This window comes from Daphnia magna, unplaced genomic scaffold (assembly GCF_020631705.1).
Source record: "Daphnia magna isolate NIES unplaced genomic scaffold, ASM2063170v1.1 Dm_contigs336, whole genome shotgun sequence".
Lineage (NCBI taxonomy): Eukaryota > Metazoa > Arthropoda > Branchiopoda > Diplostraca > Daphniidae > Daphnia > Daphnia magna.
The window spans coordinates 33,270-49,230 of record NW_025533252.1 but is presented as its reverse complement, the minus strand read 5'-3'; the positions used below and the strand labels follow the sequence as shown (position 1 = coordinate 49,230).

Below are 15,961 nucleotides of genomic sequence, written 5' to 3'. Positions count from 1 at the left end.
CTATAATTAAGGATATTGGACTGGTAACCATCGTGTTCGTTGAGCCACCATTATTCTATGAGATAGAAATTCACATTCCTCGGTAAAGTCACTGATGGTTAAGAACCGCTCTAAACTTCCCTTGTTGGTGTTTAAAAAAATAGCTATCAGTGTGTACGATGTGAAATAACAAAATTTACCACTAGATGGCGTTTAATAGAGTGTCAAAATTCACCACGAGATGGTTTTAACTAAAACTTTGATTCATTTACGAAACTCTTGCTGGCTATAAAAGGTTTGATGCCAACAGCATCCCGTATTCCCAAGCGGTCACCCTTCTAGGTACTAACGGGACCCGACGCAGCTTAACTTCTGGGAGCTGACGAGACCAGGTTTTTTCTGCGTGGTATGGCCGTTGACGTTTTAATACGAGACTGAATTGAATACACTCACGGAATGATTTTCCAACATTGAAACCTACACAAGGACGATTGATTTCTATAATTAAGGATATTGGACTGGTAACCATCGTGTTCGTTGAGCCACCATTATTCTATGAGATAGAAATTCACATTCCTCGGTAAAGTCACTGATGGTTAAGAACCGCTCTAAACTTCCCTTGTTGGTGTTTAAAAAAATAGCTATCAGTGTGTACGATGTGAAATAACAAAATTTACCACTAGATGGCGTTTAATAGAGTGTCAAAATTCACCACGAGATGGTTTTAACTAAAACTTTTTTTTTTTTTTTATAATTTTTTTTTTTTTTTAATTTTTTTTTTCCAACACCCTCCCTTTTTCCCAAGCGGTCCCCCTTTTAGGTACTAACGGGACCCGACGCAGCTTAACTTCTGGGAGCTGACGAGACCAGGTTTTTCTGCGCGTGGTATGGCCGTTGACGTTTTAATAAAACGAGACTGAATTGAATACACTCACGGAATGATTTTCCAACATTGAAACCTACACAAGGACGATTGATTTCTATAATTAAGGATATTGGACTGGTAACCATCGTGTTCGTTGAGCCACCATTATTCTTATGAGATAAAAATTCACATTCCTCGTAAAGTCACTGATGGTTAAGAACCGCTCTAAACTTCCCTTGTTGGTGTTTAAAAAAATAGCTATCAGTGTGTAAAGATGTGAAATAACAAAATTTACCACTAGATGGCGTTTAATAGAGTGTCAAAATTCACCACGAGATGGTTTATAACTAAAACTTTGATTCATTTACGAAACTCTTGCTGGCTATAAAAGGTTTGATGCCAACAGCATCCCGTATTCCCAAGCGGTCACCCTTCTAGGTACTAACGGGACCCGACGCAGCTTAACTTCTGGGAGCTGACGAGACCAGGTTTTTTCTGCGTGGTATGGCCGTTGACGTTTTAATACGAGACTGAATTGAATACACTCACGGAATGATTTTCCAACATTGAAACCTACACAAGGACGATTGATTTCTATAATTAAGGATATTGGACTGGTAACCATCGTGTTCGTTGAGCCACCATTATTCTATGAGATAGAAATTCACATTCCTCGGTAAAGTCACTGATGGTTAAGAACCGCTCTAAACTTCCCTTGTTGGTGTTTAAAAAAATAGCTATCAGTGTGTACGATGTGAAATAACAAAATTTACCACTAGATGGCGTTTAATAGAGTGTCAAAATTCACCACGAGATGGTTTTAACTAAAACTTTGATTCATTTACGAAACTCTTGCTGGCTATAAAAGGTTTGATGCCAACAGCATCCCGTATTCCCAAGCGGTCACCCTTCTAGGTACTAACGGGACCCGACGCAGCTTAACTTCTGGGAGCTGACGAGACCAGGTTTTTTCTGCGTGGTATGGCCGTTGACGTTTTAATACGAGACTGAATTGAATACACTCACGGAATGATTTTCCAACATTGAAACCTACACAAGGACGATTGATTTCTATAATTAAGGATATTGGACTGGTAACCATCGTGTTCGTTGAGCCACCATTATTCTATGAGATAGAAATTCACATTCCTCGGTAAAGTCACTGATGGTTAAGAACCGCTCTAAACTTCCCTTGTTGGTGTTTAAAAAAATAGCTATCAGTGTGTACGATGTGAAATAACAAAATTTACCACTAGATGGCGTTTAATAGAGTGTCAAAATTCACCACGAGATGGTTTTAACTAAAACTTTGATTCATTTACGAAACTCTTGCTGGCTATAAAAGGTTTGATGCCAACAGCATCCCGTATTCCCAAGCGGTCACCCTTCTAGGTACTAACGGGACCCGACGCAGCTTAACTTCTGGGAGCTGACGAGACCAGGTTTTTTCTGCGTGGTATGGCCGTTGACGTTTTAATACGAGACTGAATTGAATACACTCACGGAATGATTTTCCAACATTGAAACCTACACAAGGACGATTGATTTCTATAATTAAGGATATTGGACTGGTAACCATCGTGTTCGTTGAGCCACCATTATTCTATGAGATAGAAATTCACATTCCTCGGTAAAGTCACTGATGGTTAAGAACCGCTCTAAACTTCCCTTGTTGGTGTTTAAAAAAATAGCTATCAGTGTGTACGATGTGAAATAACAAAATTTACCACTAGATGGCGTTTAATAGAGTGTCAAAATTCACCACGAGATGGTTTTAACTAAAACTTTGATTCATTTACGAAACTCTTGCTGGCTATAAAAGGTTTGATGCCAACAGCATCCCGTATTCCCAAGCGGTCACCCTTCTAGGTACTAACGGGACCCGACGCAGCTTAACTTCTGGGAGCTGACGAGACCAGGTTTTTTCTGCGTGGTATGGCCGTTGACGTTTTAATACGAGACTGAATTGAATACACTCACGGAATGATTTTCCAACATTGAAACCTACACAAGGACGATTGATTTCTATAATTAAGGATATTGGACTGGTAACCATCGTGTTCGTTGAGCCACCATTATTCTATGAGATAGAAATTCACATTCCTCGGTAAAGTCACTGATGGTTAAGAACCGCTCTAAACTTCCCTTGTTGGTGTTTAAAAAAATAGCTATCAGTGTGTACGATGTGAAATAACAAAATTTACCACTAGATGGCGTTTAATAGAGTGTCAAAATTCACCACGAGATGGTTTTAACTAAAACTTTGATTCATTTACGAAACTCTTGCTGGCTATAAAAGGTTTGATGCCAACAGCATCCCGTATTCCCAAGCGGTCACCCTTCTAGGTACTAACGGGACCCGACGCAGCTTAACTTCTGGGAGCTGACGAGACCAGGTTTTTTCTGCGTGGTATGGCCGTTGACGTTTTAATACGAGACTGAATTGAATACACTCACGGAATGATTTTCCAACATTGAAACCTACACAAGGACGATTGATTTCTATAATTAAGGATATTGGACTGGTAACCATCGTGTTCGTTGAGCCACCATTATTCTATGAGATAGAAATTCACATTCCTCGGTAAAGTCACTGATGGTTAAGAACCGCTCTAAACTTCCCTTGTTGGTGTTTAAAAAAATAGCTATCAGTGTGTACGATGTGAAATAACAAAATTTACCACTAGATGGCGTTTAATAGAGTGTCAAAATTCACCACGAGATGGTTTTAACTAAAACTTTGATTCATTTACGAAACTCTTGCTGGCTATAAAAGGTTTGATGCCAACAGCATCCCGTATTCCCAAGCGGTCACCCTTCTAGGTACTAACGGGACCCGACGCAGCTTAACTTCTGGGAGCTGACGAGACCAGGTTTTTTCTGCGTGGTATGGCCGTTGACGTTTTAATACGAGACTGAATTGAATACACTCACGGAATGATTTTCCAACATTGAAACCTACACAAGGACGATTGATTTCTATAATTAAGGATATTGGACTGGTAACCATCGTGTTCGTTGAGCCACCATTATTCTATGAGATAGAAATTCACATTCCTCGGTAAAGTCACTGATGGTTAAGAACCGCTCTAAACTTCCCTTGTTGGTGTTTAAAAAAATAGCTATCAGTGTGTACGATGTGAAATAACAAAATTTACCACTAGATGGCGTTTAATAGAGTGTCAAAATTCACCACGAGATGGTTTTAACTAAAACTTTGATTCATTTACGAAACTCTTGCTGGCTATAAAAGGTTTGATGCCAACAGCATCCCGTATTCCCAAGCGGTCACCCTTCTAGGTACTAACGGGACCCGACGCAGCTTAACTTCTGGGGAGCTGACGAGACCAGGTTTTTTCTGCGTGGTATGGCCGTTGACGTTTTAATACGAGACTGAATTGAATACACTCACGGAATGATTTTCCAACATTGAAACCTACACAAGGACGATTGATTTCTATAATTAAGGATATTGGACTGGTAACCATCGTGTTCGTTGAGCCACCATTATTCTATGAGATAGAAATTCACATTCCTCGGTAAAGTCACTGATGGTTAAGAACCGCTCTAAACTTCCCTTGTTGGTGTTTAAAAAAATAGCTATCAGTGTGTACGATATGAAATAACAAAATTTACCACTAGATGGCGTTTAATAGAGTGTCAAAATTCACCACGAGATGGTTTTAACTAAAACTTTGATTCATTTACGAAACTCTTGCTGGCTATAAAGGGTTTGATGCCAACAGCATCCCGTATTCCCAAGCGGTCACCCTTCTAGGTACTAACGGGACCCGACGCAGCTTAACTTCTGGGAGCTGACGAGACCAGGTTTTTTCTGCGTGGTATGGCCGTTGACGTTTTAATACGAGACTGAATTGAATACACTCACGGAATGATTTTCCAACATTGAAACCTACACAAGGACGATTGATTTCTATAATTAAGGATATTGGACTGGTAACCATCGTGTTCGTTGAGCCACCATTATTCTATGAGATAGAAATTCACATTCCTCGGTAAAGTCACTGATGGTTAAGAACCGCTCTAAACTTCCCTTGTTGGTGTTTAAAAAAATAGCTATCAGTGTGTACGATGTGAAATAACAAAATTTACCACTAGATGGCGTTTAATAGAGTGTCAAAATTCACCACGAGATGGTTTTAACTAAAACTTTGATTCATTTACGAAACTCTTGCTGGCTATAAAAGGTTTGATGCCAACAGCATCCCGTATTCCCAAGCGGTCACCCTTCTAGGTACTAACGGGACCCGACGCAGCTTAACTTCTGGGAGCTGACGAGACCAGGTTTTTTCTGCGTGGTATGGCCGTTGACGTTTTAATACGAGACTGAATTGAATACACTCACGGAATGATTTTCCAACATTGAAACCTACACAAGGACGATTGATTTCTATAATTAAGGATATTGGACTGGTAACCATCGTGTTCGTTGAGCCACCATTATTCTATGAGATAGAAATTCACATTCCTCGGTAAAGTCACTGATGGTTAAGAACCGCTCTAAACTTCCCTTGTTGGTGTTTAAAAAAATAGCTATCAGTGTGTACGATGTGAAATAACAAAATTTACCACTAGATGGCGTTTAATAGAGTGTCAAAATTCACCACGAGATGGTTTTAACTAAAACTTTGATTCATTTACGAAACTCTTGCTGGCTATAAAAGGTTTGATGCCAACAGCATCCCGTATTCCCAAGCGGTCACCCTTCTAGGTACTAACGGGACCCGACGCAGCTTAACTTCTGGGAGCTGACGAGACCAGGTTTTTTCTGCGTGGTATGGCCGTTGACGTTTTAATACGAGACTGAATTGAATACACTCACGGAATGATTTTCCAACATTGAAACCTACACAAGGACGATTGATTTCTATAATTAAGGATATTGGACTGGTAACCATCGTGTTCGTTGAGCCACCATTATTCTATGAGATAGAAATTCACATTCCTCGGTAAAGTCACTGATGGTTAAGAACCGCTCTAAACTTCCCTTGTTGGTGTTTAAAAAAATAGCTATCAGTGTGTACGATGTGAAATAACAAAATTTACCACTAGATGGCGTTTAATAGAGTGTCAAAATTCACCACGAGATGGTTTTAACTAAAACTTTGATTCATTTACGAAACTCTTGCTGGCTATAAAAGGTTTGATGCCAACAGCATCCCGTATTCCCAAGCGGTCACCCTTCTAGGTACTAACGGGACCCGACGCAGCTTAACTTCTGGGAGCTGACGAGACCAGGTTTTTTCTGCGTGGTATGGCCGTTGACGTTTTAATACGAGACTGAATTGAATACACTCACGGAATGATTTTCCAACATTGAAACCTACACAAGGACGATTGATTTCTATAATTAAGGATATTGGACTGGTAACCATCGTGTTCGTTGAGCCACCATTATTCTATGAGATAGAAATTCACATTCCTCGGTAAAGTCACTGATGGTTAAGAACCGCTCTAAACTTCCCTTGTTGGTGTTTAAAAAAATAGCTATCAGTGTGTACGATGTGAAATAACAAAATTTACCACTAGATGGCGTTTAATAGAGTGTCAAAATTCACCACGAGATGGTTTTAACTAAAACTTTGATTCATTTACGAAACTCTTGCTGGCTATAAAAGGTTTGATGCCAACAGCATCCCGTATTCCCAAGCGGTCACCCTTCTAGGTACTAACGGGACCCGACGCAGCTTAACTTCTGGGAGCTGACGAGACCAGGTTTTTTCTGCGTGGTATGGCCGTTGACGTTTTAATACGAGACTGAATTGAATACACTCACGGAATGATTTTCCAACATTGAAACCTACACAAGGACGATTGATTTCTATAATTAAGGATATTGGACTGGTAACCATCGTGTTCGTTGAGCCACCATTATTCTATGAGATAGAAATTCACATTCCTCGGTAAAGTCACTGATGGTTAAGAACCGCTCTAAACTTCCCTTGTTGGTGTTTAAAAAAATAGCTATCAGTGTTATGATGATGAAATAACAAAATTTACCACTAGATGGCGTTTAATAGAGGTCAAAATCACCAGAGATGGTTTTAACTAAAACTTTGATTCATCTACGAAACCTTGCTGGCTACAAAAGGTTTGATGCCAACAGCATCCCGTATTCCCAAGCGGTCACCCTTCTAGGTACTAACGGGACCCGACGCACTTAAATTCTAGAGCTGACGAGACCAGGTTTTTCTGCTGGTATGCCGTTGACGTTTTAATACGAGGCTGAATTGAATACACTCACGGAATGATTTTCCAATATTGAAACCTACACAAGGACGATTGATTTCTATAATTAAGGATATTCATGGTAACCATCGTTCGTACCACGAGATGGTATTAACTTAACTTGTGTTTTAAAAAAATAGCTATCAGTGTGAAATATGAAATAAAAATTTACCACTAGGCTTTGATAAGGTCAAAATTTACCACGAATGTTTTAACTAAAACTTGACATTTAGAAACTCTCGGCTATAAAAGGTTTGATGCCAACAGCATCCCGTATTCCCAAGCGGTCACCCTTCTAGGTACTAACGGGACCCGACGCAGCTTAACTTCTGGGAGCTGACGAGACCAGGTTTTTTCTGCGTGGTATGGCCGTTGACGTTTTAATACGAGACTGAATTGAATACACTCACGGAATGATTTTCCAACATTGAAACCTACACAAGGACGATTGATTTCTATAATTAAGGATATTGGACTGGTAACCATCGTGTTCGTTGAGCCACCATTATTCTATGAGATAGAAATTCACATTCCTCGGTAAAGTCACTGATGGTTAAGAACCGCTCTAAACTTCCCTTGTTGGTGTTTAAAAAAATAGCTATCAGTGTGTACGATGTGAAATAACAAAATTTACCACTAGATGGCGTTTAATAGAGTGTCAAAATTCACCACGAGATGGTTTTAACTAAAACTTTGATTCATTTACGAAACTCTTGCTGGCTATAAAAGGTTTGATGCCAACAGCATCCCGTATTCCCAAGCGGTCACCCTTCTAGGTACTAACGGGACCCGACGCAGCTTAACTTCTGGGAGCTGACGAGACCAGGTTTTTTCTGCGTGGTATGGCCGTTGACGTTTTAATACGAGACTGAATTGAATACACTCACGGAATGATTTTCCAACATTGAAACCTACACAAGGACGATTGATTTCTATAATTAAGGATATTGGACTGGTAACCATCGTGTTCGTTGAGCCACCATTATTCTATGAGATAGAAATTCACATTCCTCGGTAAAGTCACTGATGGTTAAGAACCGCTCTAAACTTCCCTTGTTGGTGTTTAAAAAAATAGCTATCAGTGTGTACGATGTGAAATAACAAAATTTACCACTAGATGGCGTTTAATAGAGTGTCAAAATTCACCACGAGATGGTTTTAACTAAAACTTTGATTCATTTACGAAACTCTTGCTGGCTATAAAAGGTTTGATGCCAACAGCATCCCGTATTCCCAAGCGGTCACCCTTCTAGGTACTAACGGGACCCGACGCAGCTTAACTTCTGGGAGCTGACGAGACCAGGTTTTTTCTGCGTGGTATGGGCCGTTGACGTTTTAATACGAGACTGAATTGAATACACTCACGGAATGATTTTCCAACATTGAAACCTACACAAGGACGATTGATTTCTATAATTAAGGATATTGGACTGGTAACCATCGTGTTCGTTGAGCCACCATTATTCTATGAGATAGAAATTCACATTCCTCGGTAAAGTCACTGATGGTTAAGAACCGCTCTAAACTTCCCTTGTTGGTGTTTAAAAAAATAGCTATCAGTGTGTACGATGTGAAATAACAAAATTTACCACTAGATGGCGTTTAATAGAGTGTCAAAATTCACCACGAGATGGTTTTAACTAAAACTTTGATTCATTTACGAAACTCTTGCTGGCTATAAAAGGTTTGATGCCAACAGCATCCCGTATTCCCAAGCGGTCACCCTTCTAGGTACTAACGGGACCCGACGCAGCTTAACTTCTGGGAGCTGACGAGACCAGGTTTTTTCTGCGTGGTATGGCCGTTGACGTTTTAATACGAGACTGAATTGAATACACTCACGGAATGATTTTCCAACATTGAAACCTACACAAGGACGATTGATTTCTATAATTAAGGATATTGGACTGGTAACCATCGTGTTCGTTGAGCCACCATTATTCTATGAGATAGAAATTCACATTCCTCGGTAAAGTCACTGATGGTTAAGAACCGCTCTAAACTTCCCTTGTTGGTGTTTAAAAAAATAGCTATCAGTGTGTACGATGTGAAATAACAAAATTTACCACTAGATGGCGTTTAATAGAGTGTCAAAATTCACCACGAGATGGTTTTAACTAAAACTTTGATTCATTTACGAAACTCTTGCTGGCTATAAAAGGTTTGATGCCAACAGCATCCCGTATTCCCAAGCGGTCACCCTTCTAGGTACTAACGGGACCCGACGCAGCTTAAGCTTAACTTGGGAGCTGACGAGACCAGGTTTTTTCTGCGTGGTATGGCCGTTGACGTTTTAATACGAGACTGAATTGAATACACTCACGGAATGATTTTCCAACATTGAAACCTACACAAGGACGATTGATTTCTATAATTAAGGATATTGGACTGGTAACCATCGTGTTCGTTGAGCCACCATTATTCTATGAGATAGAAATTCACATTCCTCGGTAAAGTCACTGATGGTTAAGAACCGCTCTAAACTTCCCTTGTTGGTGTTTAAAAAAATAGCTATCAGTGTGTACGATGTGAAATAACAAAAAAAAATTTACCACAAGTTAACTAGAACTTGGACGTTTAATAGAGTACTAACGAACGCAAAACTATCGAGACCACGAGATGGTTTTAAAAATACACCACAAATTTCAACATTAAAACTAAAATTGATTTCATAATTACGAACACACCATATCAGAAAAAACCCTCCTCAAATCCCTGATGGTAAAAACCCCAAACTCCTTGCTGGCGTATAAAAAAAAGGTTTGATGACAAACAAAAAAAGAAAATTCAAAAGCATCCCGACTTTATTCCCAAAGCAAGGTCACCACCCTATTCTAGGTACTAACGGGACCCGACGCAGCTTAACTTCTGGGAGCTGACGAGACCAGGTTTTTTCTGCGTGGTATGGCCGTTGACGTTTTAATACGAGACTGAATTGAATACACTCACGGAATGATTTTCCAACATTGAAACCTACACAAGGACGATTGATTTCTATAATTAAGGATATTGGACTGGTAACCATCGTGTTCGTTGAGCCACCATTATTCTATGAGATAGAAATTCACATTCCTCGGTAAAGTCACTGATGGTTAAGAACCGCTCTAAACTTCCCTTGTTGGTGTTTAAAAAAATAGCTATCAGTGTGTACGATGATGAAATAACAAAATTTACCACTAGATGGCGTTTAATAGAGTGTCAAAATTCACCACGAGATGGTTTTAACTAAAACTTTGATTCATTTACGAAACTCTTGCTGGCTATAAAAGGTTTGATGCCAACAGCATCCCGTATTCCCAAGCGGTCACCCTTCTAGGTACTAACGGGACCCGACGCAGCTTAACTTCTGGGAGCTGACGAGACCAGGTTTTTTCTGCGTGGTATGGCCGTTGACGTTTTAATACGAGACTGAATTGAATACACTCACGGAATGATTTTCCAACATTGAAACCTACACAAGGACGATTGATTTCTATAATTAAGGATATTGGACTGGTAACCATCGTGTTCGTTGAGCCACCATTATTCTATGAGATAGAAATTCACATTCCTCGGTAAAGTCACTGATGGTTAAGAACCGCTCTAAACTTCCCTTGTTGGTGTTTAAAAAAAATAGCTATCAGTGTGTACGATGTGAAATAACAAAATTTACCACTAGATGGCGTTTAATAGAGTGTCAAAATTCACCACGAGATGGTTTTAACTAAAACTTTGATTCATTTACGAAACTCTTGCTGGCTATAAAAGGTTTGATGCCAACAGCATCCCGTATTCCCAAGCGGTCAACCCTTCTAGGTACTAACGGGACCCGACGCAGCTTAACTTCTGGGAGCTGACGAGACCAGGTTTTTTCTGCGTGGTATGGCCGTTGACGTTTTAATACGAGACTGAATTGAATACACTCACGGAATGATTTTCCAACATTGAAACCTACACAAGGACGATTGATTTCTATAATTAAGGATATTGGACTGGTAACCATCGTGTTCGTTGAGCCACCATTATTCTATGAGATAGAAATTCACATTCCTCGGTAAAGTCACTGATGGTTAAGAACCGCTCTAAACTTCCCTTGTTGGTGTTTAAAAAAATAGCTATCAGTGTGTACGATGTGAAATAACAAAATTTACCACTAGATGGCGTTTAATAGAGTGTCAAAATTCACCACGAGATGGTTTTAACTAAAACTTTGATTCATTTACGAAACTCTTGCTGGCTATAAAAGGTTTGATGCCAACAGCATCCCGTATTCCCAAGCGGTCACCCTTCTAGGTACTAACGGGACCCGACGCAGCTTAACTTCTGGGAGCTGACGAGACCAGGTTTTTTCTGCGTGGTATGGCCGTTGACGTTTTAATACGAGACTGAATTGAATACACTCACGGAATGATTTTCCAACATTGAAACCTACACAAGGACGATTGATTTCTATAATTAAGGATATTGGACTGGTAACCATCGTGTTCGTTGAGCCACCATTATTCTATGAGATAGAAATTCACATTCCTCGGTAAAGTCACTGATGGTTAAGAACCGCTCTAAACTTCCCTTGTTGGTGTTTAAAAAAATAGCTATCAGTGTGTACGATGTGAAATAACAAAATTTACCACTAGATGGCGTTTAATAGAGTGTCAAAATTCACCACGAGATGGTTTTAACTAAAACTTTGATTCATTTACGAAACTCTTGCTGGCTATAAAAGGTTTGATGCCAACAGCATCCCGTATTCCCAAGCGGTCACCCTTCTAGGTACTAACGGGACCCGACGCAGCTTAACTTCTTTTTTTTATTAAAATTATCTTTTATTGGCTCATGGTATCAGCTATTTAGGGCATTAAAACAAAAATAAAGCAAAACAAAAATTTGGCTGTCGGATGCAGACGTTAGCAAGGGGAAATAAACGAAAATCTGGCAATGGTGGGGATCATAATATTAAACAAAACAAAAACAAAAACAAACAAATGCAATGTGGTTGACGGTGGTGGGATAATTCAAAAAAAAATAAAACAAAAGTAAAACAAAGCAGAAGACAATGGTGGTGTGAAATATAAAAACAAACAAACAAAAAATAAACAAAGGTCAATAAAACTGGGAATGGGAAATACAAAACAAACAAAAATAAACAAAATGTAACTAAAATTTATGGGATTAAAAGATAAGGTAGGGGGAATTGGGATCTAGATTTACGAAGGACTTTCCAGAGGCTCTCTACTTCTTCTTGACGTGGGGTGCGTAGATGGTTCCTTGCCTTCCAGTTGATGTAGAGAGGTAAGCAGCCAGAAGAGTGAATGAAAGCTGGAGATTTCCTACTGGACCAAAATGGCCACGTATCAAATCTTCGTTTGACGAACTGCAGCCCATCTGACGCATAGTTCCTTCCAACCAGCTCCAAACGGTGAGTCGTTCAGGACACTGGTACATCAGATGCTCATCGGTTTCGGGGTCTTGATTGCAGATTGGACATGTTGCGTCCTTGGTGGGGTCCAACCGATGGCATCTGGTCCTGGTAGGGAGAAGTCGCTGGTTGAACAGGAACATGGTCTCTCTGATGTTAGTTGGAAGGGCTGCAGTCTCCTTCCAGATTCGTGGCCAATCCAGATTAGGCCTCAGGATCTCCAGCTTTCCCATTGTCGTTACCTCCAGGATCCAATGGTTATATGTTTTCCGATGTACCATTGGATTCCCCTGCACCAGAATGGAAGATGCGAAAAGTTGCTTGATTTGATGCAGGGGTTCCTGAAGGTAATATGGTCTCTTCATGACTGCTACAGGTGTGGTGTTGTCCTTGTAGAGTGGCAATAAGGTTCGGAGAGGAAAGGACATCACAATACCGAAGTAGAGAGCTTTCTGGGCTGTTGGGGCCTATCAGGACTTTGTACAAGGGGCACAAGAAAAGGGAACGGTAAAAGAGGTGTGTGTTGACCATTCCCAGACCCCCTTCTTTGACAGTACGGAAAATTACGGTTTTCTTCGGCCTTTCTACTTTTCCCATCCATAGAAATTTCATGACAGCCTTCGAAATCTGGTCAGCCATTATTTTGATTACAAGGTAATACCTGTGCAAAGTACACAGTTCCGGAGAGAGCCTTCGACTTGAGGAAAAGCACCCTCTGGTAAATATTAAACCGTCGACTGGCATTCTCTCGCAGAATACCATTTAAAAAGCAAATGCATCATTCCAAACCCTACTAGCTGTCTCTACTATGGAATGGGAAAATTTAATTCCTAACAGGGACAATGTTGGCGCTGACACAAGCCACTCAAGAGGCCAAATTGATCTAGAGCTCCAAGTCCCGAGTCCCAGGGCTTTTGTTTTCTCCTTATTCATCCTTGCCTTTGTCCACTGACAGAACATATCAAGGATTTGTCCTGCCCTGGTAAAATCTTCGTCACAAGAAACGAAAATGGTGACGTCATCAACAAAGGCTCTGACAGTGAGTTTTTCATTAAACAATGATATACCCTTGAGAACTCGAGATAAACGCACAAGTAAAGGCTCAATGTATAGAACGAAGAGATGGACAGATAGGGGGCATCCCTGGCGAATCGACTGAATATCACTAATCACCCCAGCCACCTCCGATCCGTTGAGGATTGACATTCCTGTTACAGAATACATAATCTGTAACCAACGGACGAAAGTGGTGGGGTAACCCATGACATCCAGAATCCTCCAGAGGACTTCCCTGTTAACCAGGTCGTAGGCCTTTTCAAAGTCAACTCCAACAATGGCAGCGCCCATACCCCGAATCAAAGAGTTGGAAGAGTCATGGCATCCCCGGTCATCAACAAATTGAATGACATCTCTGTAAAGACTTAAATTATCAAAAATCAATCTACCAGGTACCCCACCTTTTTGATGAGGCCCTATGGTAGAAGATAGTGTCTGCCTCAATCGTCTCGCTAAGACAGATGCCATGACTTTGTAGTCACAATTCAAAAGAGAAATTGGCCGAAAATTAGAAATTCCACAAAGTCCCGAAGACTTAGGAATTAGCCTGATCGCCGCTTGGCCCTGCGAAGACGTCAGAGTTTCCCTTTCCAGGATATGATTAAACATATCCAAGAAGTGGGGTGCGATCACGTCCCAAAATTCTACGTAAAACTCGTAAGGAATGCCATCGGTGCCAGGGGACTTGTTTGACTTCATTGCTATTAGAGCAGCTCTAATCTCAAGAAGGGAAATTGGTGCTGTTAGGTTTGGGGTTGGCTTAAAGCAATCTCTTACTCCTTCAAGGAACTCAGACCCTGCCAGTATGTCAGGAGAAGGTTGAGTCTTAAAAATTTTTGTAAAATGAGCAACAATTTCTGCTGAAATTTCCTCTTTGGTCGATAAGCAAGTGCCATTGGGGGCAATGATCTTATCAATGCAACATTTTCGATAATTATTCCTGGCACGATTTATGTGAAAAATACTTGCTTCCTCTACATCTGGCCCTTCGAAGCAGCGGGAACGAATCCCACACCCTTTGAGTGTGCTCTCCTCCCAAGACTTTGAAAATTTTCTCAACTGTTGAAAGGCAACCCAATCAAAGGTATCTGCTTCGGCCATTTCCTGTATGCAAGATTGATAGAAAAACTTAGTTTCTCTTATCAGCCTTGCTCTTTGCCTGGAATAATCCACCGAAATGCGCTTGATACCCGGTTTCAGGACACTCTCCCACCAATTTGCTACATTACTTTCCCTAAGAGGATGATTAGCAGATTCCTGAATAAAATTGGTTACATATTTCTGAAAACCTTCTTCTGACAATATTGAAGTATTTAGTTTCCACAATCCGGCAGGTGGTCTGCTACGATTTGGGAGATCAAGATTGCAAGTAAGTGTGGATTGTACCGACTGATGGTCACTAATCGATAAAGACTGCAAACAAATATTTAAAAATCTATCAGCAAACGATCGACTAGCATAAATCCTATCAAGCCTAGAAGAACCATCGTGGTAATGGAAAGTGTGGCCCGGATCACTATGATTTAGCTTTTTCCAGATGTCTACCAGATCAAGACCAGTAACCATCTCCTTCAAAGCATAGCTAACAACACTACTTGGGACAGGGAGGGATTGGATATTTGCCCTATCTTGGATGTCGTCAACACAATTAAAATCGCCCATCAACACGAAGGGCAGTCGAGTGGTAACCGAGTAGGCAGGAACGGTTTGACGAAGAAAATTGTTTCTCTCATTCTTTACCTGCTTACCTGACGGGGCATAGATATTAATAAACGTAAAACATTTTACGTCAATGGAGATAAGCCTTCCGTCAGGTTCAAGAAGCAGTCGAGAATACTCCAGACCATGTCTAATTAGAATGGCTGTTCCTTTTTTGTTGGGACCGACATTTGCTAGCAAGTGGTAACAGCTTTCAATAATTGGGCAAGAGTGAAAGGCTACCTCTTGAAGTCCTACGATATCTAAATTACCGTCCCTGCAGAAATTTAAAAGAATTTGACGTCGCTCGACTGATCGAATACCTCCAATGTTGATAGAAGCGATTTTTAATTGTGAAGTCATGTGTTAGGTTTTTTGAGTACGGGAATGCCTGAAGTGGGTTTCGAATTTTGGGGCGTCAGGGTAGGTTTAAATCGTTTGCTTCGTGGTACCGTGGGAATTTTCAGGGGGTCCTTAGTTTTGTCTGGATCAGTGGTATCAATTTCCCCCGTGTCGGGTTCCATTGATTCCATGATAATTGTCACTGTTTCCTGGTCTTCTGTCTCTGTGTCAGGTGCTGCTATTTTGGATTTTGAAATTGGTTTCAAAGGGTTGTCTTTCGGAGGTACAGATGCGGGAAGTGGTAGCAGTGTCACATTCCATGGATTCAGTTTCCAAATTATTAGTACTTTCTGAGAGTGAATCTTGTGATTCACTTT

At 40.5% G+C, this 15,961-nt stretch overlaps 17 non-coding genes and 4 pseudogenes across 17 annotated transcripts; all 21 read right to left on the bottom strand.

Moving 5' to 3' along the window:
• Positions 1–280: 280 nt before the first annotated feature.
• Positions 281–399, bottom strand: LOC123468377. Its single transcript, XR_006642238.1, has one exon. It is a non-coding gene; the product is annotated as a 5S ribosomal RNA (ribosomal RNA).
• An 842-nt stretch (positions 400–1,241) lies between these two features.
• Positions 1,242–1,360, bottom strand: LOC123468376. The gene has a single exon (XR_006642237.1). It is a non-coding gene; the product is annotated as a 5S ribosomal RNA (ribosomal RNA).
• Positions 1,361–1,718: 358 nt separating this feature from the next.
• Positions 1,719–1,837, bottom strand: LOC123468375. The gene has a single exon (XR_006642236.1). It is a non-coding gene; the product is annotated as a 5S ribosomal RNA (ribosomal RNA).
• Positions 1,838–2,195: 358 nt separating this feature from the next.
• On the bottom strand, positions 2,196–2,314 carry LOC123468374. The gene has a single exon (XR_006642235.1). It is a non-coding gene; the product is annotated as a 5S ribosomal RNA (ribosomal RNA).
• Positions 2,315–2,672: 358 nt separating this feature from the next.
• LOC123468373 lies at positions 2,673–2,791 on the bottom strand. Its single transcript, XR_006642234.1, has one exon. It is a non-coding gene; the product is annotated as a 5S ribosomal RNA (ribosomal RNA).
• A 358-nt stretch (positions 2,792–3,149) lies between these two features.
• On the bottom strand, positions 3,150–3,268 carry LOC123468372. The gene has a single exon (XR_006642233.1). It is a non-coding gene; the product is annotated as a 5S ribosomal RNA (ribosomal RNA).
• A 358-nt stretch (positions 3,269–3,626) lies between these two features.
• Positions 3,627–3,745, bottom strand: LOC123468371. The gene has a single exon (XR_006642232.1). It is a non-coding gene; the product is annotated as a 5S ribosomal RNA (ribosomal RNA).
• A 358-nt stretch (positions 3,746–4,103) lies between these two features.
• LOC123468393 lies at positions 4,104–4,223 on the bottom strand (annotated as a pseudogene).
• A 358-nt stretch (positions 4,224–4,581) lies between these two features.
• On the bottom strand, positions 4,582–4,700 carry LOC123468370. Its single transcript, XR_006642231.1, has one exon. It is a non-coding gene; the product is annotated as a 5S ribosomal RNA (ribosomal RNA).
• A 358-nt stretch (positions 4,701–5,058) lies between these two features.
• Positions 5,059–5,177, bottom strand: LOC123468369. The gene has a single exon (XR_006642230.1). It is a non-coding gene; the product is annotated as a 5S ribosomal RNA (ribosomal RNA).
• Positions 5,178–5,535: 358 nt separating this feature from the next.
• LOC123468367 lies at positions 5,536–5,654 on the bottom strand. Its single transcript, XR_006642228.1, has one exon. It is a non-coding gene; the product is annotated as a 5S ribosomal RNA (ribosomal RNA).
• A 358-nt stretch (positions 5,655–6,012) lies between these two features.
• LOC123468366 lies at positions 6,013–6,131 on the bottom strand. Its single transcript, XR_006642227.1, has one exon. It is a non-coding gene; the product is annotated as a 5S ribosomal RNA (ribosomal RNA).
• A 358-nt stretch (positions 6,132–6,489) lies between these two features.
• LOC123468365 lies at positions 6,490–6,608 on the bottom strand. Its single transcript, XR_006642226.1, has one exon. It is a non-coding gene; the product is annotated as a 5S ribosomal RNA (ribosomal RNA).
• Positions 6,609–7,351: 743 nt separating this feature from the next.
• On the bottom strand, positions 7,352–7,470 carry LOC123468364. The gene has a single exon (XR_006642225.1). It is a non-coding gene; the product is annotated as a 5S ribosomal RNA (ribosomal RNA).
• Positions 7,471–7,828: 358 nt separating this feature from the next.
• On the bottom strand, positions 7,829–7,947 carry LOC123468363. The gene has a single exon (XR_006642224.1). It is a non-coding gene; the product is annotated as a 5S ribosomal RNA (ribosomal RNA).
• Positions 7,948–8,305: 358 nt separating this feature from the next.
• Positions 8,306–8,425, bottom strand: LOC123468392 (annotated as a pseudogene).
• A 358-nt stretch (positions 8,426–8,783) lies between these two features.
• LOC123468362 lies at positions 8,784–8,902 on the bottom strand. Its single transcript, XR_006642223.1, has one exon. It is a non-coding gene; the product is annotated as a 5S ribosomal RNA (ribosomal RNA).
• A 358-nt stretch (positions 8,903–9,260) lies between these two features.
• On the bottom strand, positions 9,261–9,383 carry LOC123468346 (annotated as a pseudogene).
• Positions 9,384–10,368: 985 nt separating this feature from the next.
• Positions 10,369–10,487, bottom strand: LOC123468361. The gene has a single exon (XR_006642222.1). It is a non-coding gene; the product is annotated as a 5S ribosomal RNA (ribosomal RNA).
• Positions 10,488–10,846: 359 nt separating this feature from the next.
• LOC123468394 lies at positions 10,847–10,966 on the bottom strand (annotated as a pseudogene).
• Positions 10,967–11,324: 358 nt separating this feature from the next.
• Positions 11,325–11,443, bottom strand: LOC123468360. The gene has a single exon (XR_006642221.1). It is a non-coding gene; the product is annotated as a 5S ribosomal RNA (ribosomal RNA).
• Between the last annotated feature and the right edge of the window lie 4,518 nt (positions 11,444–15,961).